The following is an 8,390-nucleotide window of genomic DNA, read 5'->3' as shown; positions in this document are numbered from 1 at the left end:
TGTTTTTTTTTTTGTTTTTTTTTTAAAGAAACCTTGGTCCTTGCTCCTTTAATTGAAAAAAAAATTAGGGCTTGAATTACATTTTTAGAGGCGTTATGAGCTTGGAAAGACGGGGTGGAATTATTCACTATTTTTCACGAAATTTCTGACACACCTAGTAAATCGTCTATGGCAACATAGCGGAGTGGATAAGAGCGCTGGACTGAAATACATAAGGTCCAAGGTTCGAATCCTACCAACAGTCAAGCTACGCAGAAGAGGAGTAGGGCTCTAAGACACGCGTGTCCGGAGATTACTGTTTTAAAAAAATAATAAATAATACGTCCAAATAAAAAAATGGGCGACTTTCTAAGAAAAACACCAGTTCTCCAAGGCGGTGTCATAAACATTACTATCGTTTAAAAAATCAAAACAAAAACCAAAATTAGTCGACCAACGCTCACACTGTATTGAACAATCAAACTTTCAACATAATTTGAAGACATCCCAAGCATTATCATATTCATGCGAGGTAAAAACATTGGATTTTCCCGGTGAAGAATTTGTTATAATTTCAAATATTGAATTTCTTTTTAATATATAAATTTATTTATTAAAAAATGTCTGCACTAGTTTTGGTCTTAAAATCGTTAAAGTTTGAATTTTGTCTTCCATATATATATATATATATATATATATATATATATATATATATATATATATATATATACTCCTATAAATTCATTTTTCTTTTGTGTGTATTGATATTCATATTAAAACCCCTCTTTTCTATTTATTTAAAAAGAAAATACAATTTTCTTATATATGAGTTGTGAAATTGCATTCACCAGCAAAAGATCTAGCTTATTTGCATATTCTTTTAAACATTCATTTTAATTGATTCCCTTTTAGCCTTTTCGGTTTCTAAATGGGATAATCATCTTTAGTTAACTATTACGTGTAATTATATTAATGCAGATATTCTACATGATTTATACTTGCATAATATTTGCGTAAAATGTTTATAGTAAATACAAAATTGTTTCCATATATATTTATGTATACGTATATATTTTTGTTTAACAAATTTTGCTTACTAAACTCCTGCTAGAGTTTTTGGTCTACAGACATGAAACTTCATATATAAGATATTTGAATCCATGCAAAACTTTATATTTGGGTTTTAGCCCGGAAAAATCGGTGCAAACTGTTAAAATAAAAAATAAAAAAATGAAATTTGGCAGGTGAAGGTCGAACGCCGGCATTACGAATGCATAACGTAGTAGCTATTGGTTCATGTTTTAATTTTTAGCCTTGCAGTAAACATGTTTTCATAGCCCAGTCATTGACGGCAGAGGCAAAATAAATCTTGCGCTGAAAGCTTTGGTTTCGATTCTCGGTGGTGGCGCATGAGTCTTTTTTTTAATATACTTTTTAAATCATTACTATATATTGCATCCAATCTATCTATCTATCTATTTATATATCTATAAAAGTAAAAATGTCTGTCTGTCTTTTCAATATGGTAGTTAAGGAAGACTATAATACAGAAAGGCATTACTTTACATATTCACATATTTAAATATACATATGCACATAACCTTATGAACAGTACAGAGGGCCCGAGCAAAGCCGGGCGGAACTGCTAGTATATATATATATATATATATATATATATATATATATATATATATATAATATAAAGCTGAATGTGTGTGTGTGTGTGTGTGTGTGTGTGTGTGTGTGTGTGTGTGTGTGTGTGTGTGTGTGTGTGTGGTCACGCATAGGCTCCTATATGGTTGACTATTTTAAAAAACTGATTACATATAATGATAGATGTATCGAGACACAGGAATGGGTATGTTTGATCTGGAAGAACGGTGGTTCATTAAAATTGTGGGGCAAATAATTTAAAAATTAAAAAAAAAACGTTTACAAGTGTTTTTGATACATACATATTTGTACATAAGAATACTTTGATAAGTATGTTTCAACTTAAATAGGGATGGTATAATAAAATTGTGGGGTCTGCGTTCGCGCCTGGCCTCCATAGAATGGAAATAGGCACAAACTTTAATAAATATTTTTCATATCTATCTGCGTAATTTGATAATTATGTTTCAGTTTGAAAAAATATGGTATAATAAAATTATGGGGTGTTCGTTCGCGCCTGACCTCCATAGAATGGAAATATGTCACAAAGTTTAACAAGGTTTTTTAATATAGATCCACAGAATATTGTGATAAGTGTTTCAGTGTGAACAGGTATGGTCTAATAAATTCTGGGGTTTATCTATTTTATTTTTACTTTCATCATATTTTGCTTTGGTTTTGATAGCCCCAAATTCGAAGCTATCTCTTTACAACCCTTCCTTTTCATAACCTTCATAAATCAGAGTTCATTTTCTGTAGGCTGTTTTCGAACCCAGTCAACGGCGGGTACTTTTGCTAGTATATATATATATATATATATATATATATATATATATATATATATATATATATATATATATATATATATATATAAAGAAAGAGATAGATAGATAGATAGATAGATAGATAGGTGTAGCGTTTTTTTTTTACTGCATATAAGGAAACTATGAATGGAAATCCCTTATAGAGAAACGCAGGAAGCTTTGTGATTCCCTGCTGATGACAAATTTATTGAACGCTCCTTAACCGATAGATTTGGGAATCTCTCAACGAAAGGTATGACGTCATCTGGCTCACTTAAGCAAGACCACAGACGGCATGTGACTGCAGCGGAAGAGGAGAAGGAAGAAAGGTGGTTACACTTGCAGCAGAAGTAGCAACAGCTGCCATTGAAGAGATTGTTGTGCTACAGAAGTTGCAGTCATAGGCCACTTTCTGTTTTTTACAGTCGACGTACAATTGTATTGAGCTGGCAGAAATTGTAAAAAAATAAGCTGGAAAATAAAGGGGGGGGCTGGGAAAGAGTAGGAAGAGGGGAGCATATCTCCTGTCCAGCTTTTACACGTAAAGTTTTATCTCAAAGACATAATTAAGAAGAGAACGATATAATATGCACGCTAAATATATTGTGTGTAGGTGACCAGAAATAATAATAATTTATGAATGGAAAATTAAATTACTGACGTAATTGTATAATTCTACAGGTTGGAACGATTAAATTGTCGCCCTAAAGAAAGCAACACTACGGCTTTATTTTAAAACTTTTATTGAAAAAATCAATTCTTGTAACTTGATTATGTAGTAGAGCTGACATCTTTTCAATGTAGCTGCCTTCAGCCTCAATCACCACCTCGATATGGGTCCGGAACTGAGAATATATCTTTTCCACAGACGCCGGCAGGAGCTCGGCGAATACTCGGTGGATAGCGACGATCAGACTGGATTTGGTGTTGTGGGAGGTCATGCTTGTGATCTTCTTGACGTATGACCAAACGAAGTAGTCCAGCAAGTTCAGGTCAGGGGTTGAGGAGGGGGGGCAGTGAGAGAAGGGTATAAAGTCGTAGCATTCCTTCTGGAGACAAGCCTGGGTCTCTTTGGACTTATGCGCCGGCGTCGAGTCCTGCTGCCACATCCAGTGTCTGCCAGCGACCGCTTAATTGCCCCAGGCGATCACCATACTCTTCAGCACACCCAGGTACACTTTGGTGTTGACTTTCAAGCCGACTTCGAAGATATGAGGTTGCATGATATGGCCCTCACTTGAAACTACACCAAAGATGGCCGGAAAATTTGTTTTCATCATCCTGGTCACGTCCCTGTTATTCGTCGCAATCCAGCCATGCATTTTGAGGATGCTGGCAGTAGTCCTCTTGTCATAACTGGGATCGGTAAGGAGCATGATTTTTATAGCGGCGCATCTCCGATCTCTCTCGTTGAATATTGTATCACTTTCAGACATAATAGAAGGCTCCTATCGCTCTTGGGATTTGTACACAACTAGCCAACTAGTACATTTCTGCGCAAACAAATAAATAGTTTTCATCAAACGGAAATGGAATCATGTCTTTTCTAGGGCGACAATTTTATCGTTCCACCCAGTATGAGTTTGTATGAATATCTACATTATATTTCTCTTAGTCTATCAATTTTTTATCGGAAACTACTGGTTCGATCTAGCAAAATGTTTGTATGGACCTTTGTTATGATAAAGTGCAGCGAACTTTGTGCTATGGTATCCGTTCGATGTACACGTAGGAATTAACTAATGTATTTGTCACCACAATACCACATTTACTCTAGAAGTTTTCTCGGATACTAAGGGGCCAATCTGGCTGAATTTTTTTATGGATCTTTCTTATGATAAGGTCTAGCGAATTACGTATTATGGTACCCGTTTGATGCACATTAAGGAATTAATAAGGATTAATTTGGATTAGTATTTAATGTAAAAATAAACACAAAGTAATCATATTCAACCATCGATTTAGCATTAAGCACTTATTTTAAATTAACGGGGTATAACTTTTGCTCGTTAATAACGGGCTAAAAGACTATTTTTTGTAATAGATCTTTATAAATTACGAAGGTGGGTTCTATCTATTTTCAGTCATATATATATATATATATATATGTGTGTGTGTGTGTGTGTGTGTGTGTGTGTGTGTGTGTGTGTAAACCAAAATTAATTATCTATTCAGTAACGGTTCATCTTTATTTCGAAACTTCCTCGAGATGATTAATTTTGAAAAATATAAGTACAATATTTTAAAATATTTGGTGCGTTTGTGATGTTAAAATACTGTACTTCTTCGAATCAATTACCCCGAAAGAAGTCTTGAAATAAAGATGAAACGTTAATGAATATAAAAGATTAGTTGTGTTTACCATCACCTTGGAATATCATTTCCAGTATTATTACCTCACACACGCGCGCGCGCACACACACACACACACACGCACGCACGCGCACACACACACACGCACGCACACATGCACACATACACACACATGCATAAATACTCATGCACACACAAACACACACAAGCACACATGCACACACACAAGCAAACACACATACACATGCACACACAAACACACGCATACGCACACATACATGAACACACAAACACATGGATACGCACACATACATGGGCATATGCACTCATGCACACACACACACACACACGCACAAACACACGCACACGAAAATATATGCACACACACATACACGCATGCACACACACACACAACCACAAACACACACACAAACACACACACACAAACACAATGTGCTTGACTTTCATGAAAAACACTCAATAATCAATAATTTCCCTCACTCTTTATCTGTGCCTAAACCTAAACATAGATTCCATGAACAAAGCTTCTTTCTTAAAACTGCACGCCTGTGGAACTCCGTTCTGTTTGCCTGCTTTCCGACTGATTACAATATGGTTGTCTTCAAGTCCAACGTAAACAAGTTCTTGATGAGCCGTTCCCTTAAGTAATCCAGTTTACCAAATTTCTACTACTAATGATTATTACGACATTTTTCCATTGACTACTGTATACTCATTAACCCTTATCCTCGAAGGGTCTCTGGGCCTTGATAAGTGCTGACTCCTTTGTAAAAATAAAACACGAATATAATTTCCAATCAATTCTACGTTCGATCTGCTTAATCGATCATAGCTTTTATTTTGTTTTCTTTTTTATTTCGATTTTCCTTTAATTGTGTTAACATTTAAAATATGCATTTACTGCGCAAAATCAATGATTGTTAACTATTAATGAAAGAGGTGTTGCTAGAAAGTGATAGGAGAAGCAGCAGCAGCAGCGAGGATGTGACGGTGGTCAAGTGCTTAACGACACGGACTGACAACTTGTGCCAAGTTCATTCCACAGAAACACTTTCGCGTGGTCCATCCCGTAAGTACCTGATGTCGTTCTAGAAAGAATTCTAACTAGAAAGATATCGAGACAATGAATGCCAACCATTATCATTGGATTTATACGAAATGAATGAATGATACTCAACAACAACAACAACCACAGCATCATGCGATCCCACATTAAACGCGGTTTGTGGCTTCTTGAGTTTATATTCGTACAAGATGATAAAATGATGACATGAAATCAAAGGGCATCCATCTTCATTACAATTCAAGTTTTGTGTTCATAGAAGGACAATTTCACTCCATATTGGAAACAATTAGAATGTCCATCCGACTCATCTATCTAAGTTTGCCGAAAATACCTTTTATTTTGGCACCGCTGAAAAATAAATTAAAGCGGCTAAGAGTCACTGTTCTCTTATTAAATGTTATTCGTACAACGTTTCGGCCAATATAGCGTCCGATCTCTTTCAGGTATATTTTGTTGAACTTGGGAATTTCTACGGAATTTCGAACGTAATCCGTTTATTTAATCCACAAGAGTAATATGCTCTCATTCCGTCAGCCATCTTGAGTAATTCACAATTGTATTCTTAGTATCGCCAGCACTGAGGATTGGACCCTCAACATTTAGAAGAATGTCACTTAGAACTAAATTTATCTAGTACTTTATCTTTACGCCATAGTTTCTTGCAGACAGTAGTTCGAATAATCCAAACTATACAAATTATCCTCATCTAAAAAATTTAGAAACTGCTAAGAGTCAGTCCTCACAGAAAAGGGTGCCATATATATATATATATATATATATATATATAAATTCGTATTCCTGTCTGTTTGTTTATTTATTCACAATTTGATTAATACATACAAAAGGCCCATTACTTTAATGTTTCATTCATTCCTATATGTAGTATAATTCTTGCAAAATATACGATTAAGAGGTGACATCATTTGCATATTACATTAAGGAAAATCGAGTTATTAAATAGCGGTGTATTAGTCGTTGTTTATAGTGAGAGAATTGTTTTAAGTGTTTTATTTAAGTTTATTATTTAAATTTGATTTATATTGATAATGTCACGCCCGGTTAATGGATGACCGAATTGATTGGCAATCAGATCGAGACACATTAATTTATTTTATTTGATTCCAATGTCTCATATTTATCTTCGGTTAATCGTCGGATGTCGGATCAACCAGCGAAATATATCATTAAGTGGAATGGAACAACAGAGCAATGAATGACGAAACAAACACTCAAAGTTTAAAATTCAAGGAAGACTTTTATATACAAAAAAAAAAGAAGAAGAAAAAGCTCCGATAAAAAGAATGAGTGAGATAGACGTATTTTTGGGGATGTTTGCCAGATGTATGCGACATACAATATGTATAAAAGTTTGTGGATAAGAAAAGATATTGGCATGAGATAGGCCAAACTTATCTGTTTTGTCCGTTAGGGTAAACACAGATCATAAGTTCGCAAACACAATATCCAAGAAAAAAGCTGAGATGGCGAAAGTCTATCTCTTCCTCGAATCTTAGTTCCAAAGACGAATATATGTGAGTTCAATCGACAATACGATTGTATTTGAATAATAATCCGCAAGTTTATTAATTCAAATCTCAATCAGATTAAATGTTGAGTTCAATCGACAATACGATTGTATTTGAATAATCATCCGCAATTCAATTGATTCAAATCTCAATCTTCGATGAGGTTCGATTCTCGGAGATAATGTTTGTACACCGGGCTGTCTCGCTTCTTTTCGCCGTTTATTTCTTATTTTTCAAACCTCCTCGTGGTCCGCTTTTCCCGCCACAAATGTTCGCTGTCTAGTTGCCATGACGACGTATTTCCGCTCGTTACGGCGATATTCACACCCAACCTCTGTCCCACTTCCATCAGCCAAGTGTCTGCCACGCCACATCATTTACAGAGAGAGGGGGTTGTCTGGCTCATTAGATTTTAAGAAGATATATATATATATATATATATATATATATATATATATATATATATATATATATATATATATAGAAAGTAAGTCTTAACGCCAGATAGATAGATAGATAGAGAGGTAGAGAGATTGAATGTTCGTTATGCTCTGACGTCACATCCCCCCTTAAAAGGCCGAAAACTTATTTTTTTCTTAAATAACGTTTTCGGATATAGTACGACTTATTTATTATTTTCGATTTGCCAGGCACGTCTCCGAATAAGCATCTGAAACTTTCGATGAGCTTCGATAACTCCTCCCGTTCTGTTGTGCCCAAGTGATCCAGTTTCTCCCCCAGCTTTTCCAAGATTGCAGAATTCTGAAGTTTAGGTGATTTTTCTTGGAGCACGTCATAATAATCATGACTATCACATGTATCGCTCTCACTCAACTCCGGTTCGCATGCGGCTATTTTTGCCATTTCTTCATTTCTGCTATGATATGACTTCAGCATATTTATGTGGCATTTTCGAGTTTTCCTTCTTCTATCCGGTGTTCCGATGATATAGTTTAAGTCACTGACCTTCCTTATAACCTTATAAGGTCCTTGGAACTTGGATTTGAGTGGATGGGTATTCATTGGTAA

The sequence above is a fragment of the Euprymna scolopes genome, chromosome 26 (assembly GCF_053919585.1).
Source record: "Euprymna scolopes isolate OS-2025 chromosome 26, ASM5391958v1, whole genome shotgun sequence".
Taxonomy (NCBI): Eukaryota; Metazoa; Mollusca; class Cephalopoda; order Sepiida; family Sepiolidae; genus Euprymna; species Euprymna scolopes.
The sequence above is the reverse complement of the archived record's forward strand: the minus strand, read 5'-3'. Positions refer to the sequence as shown.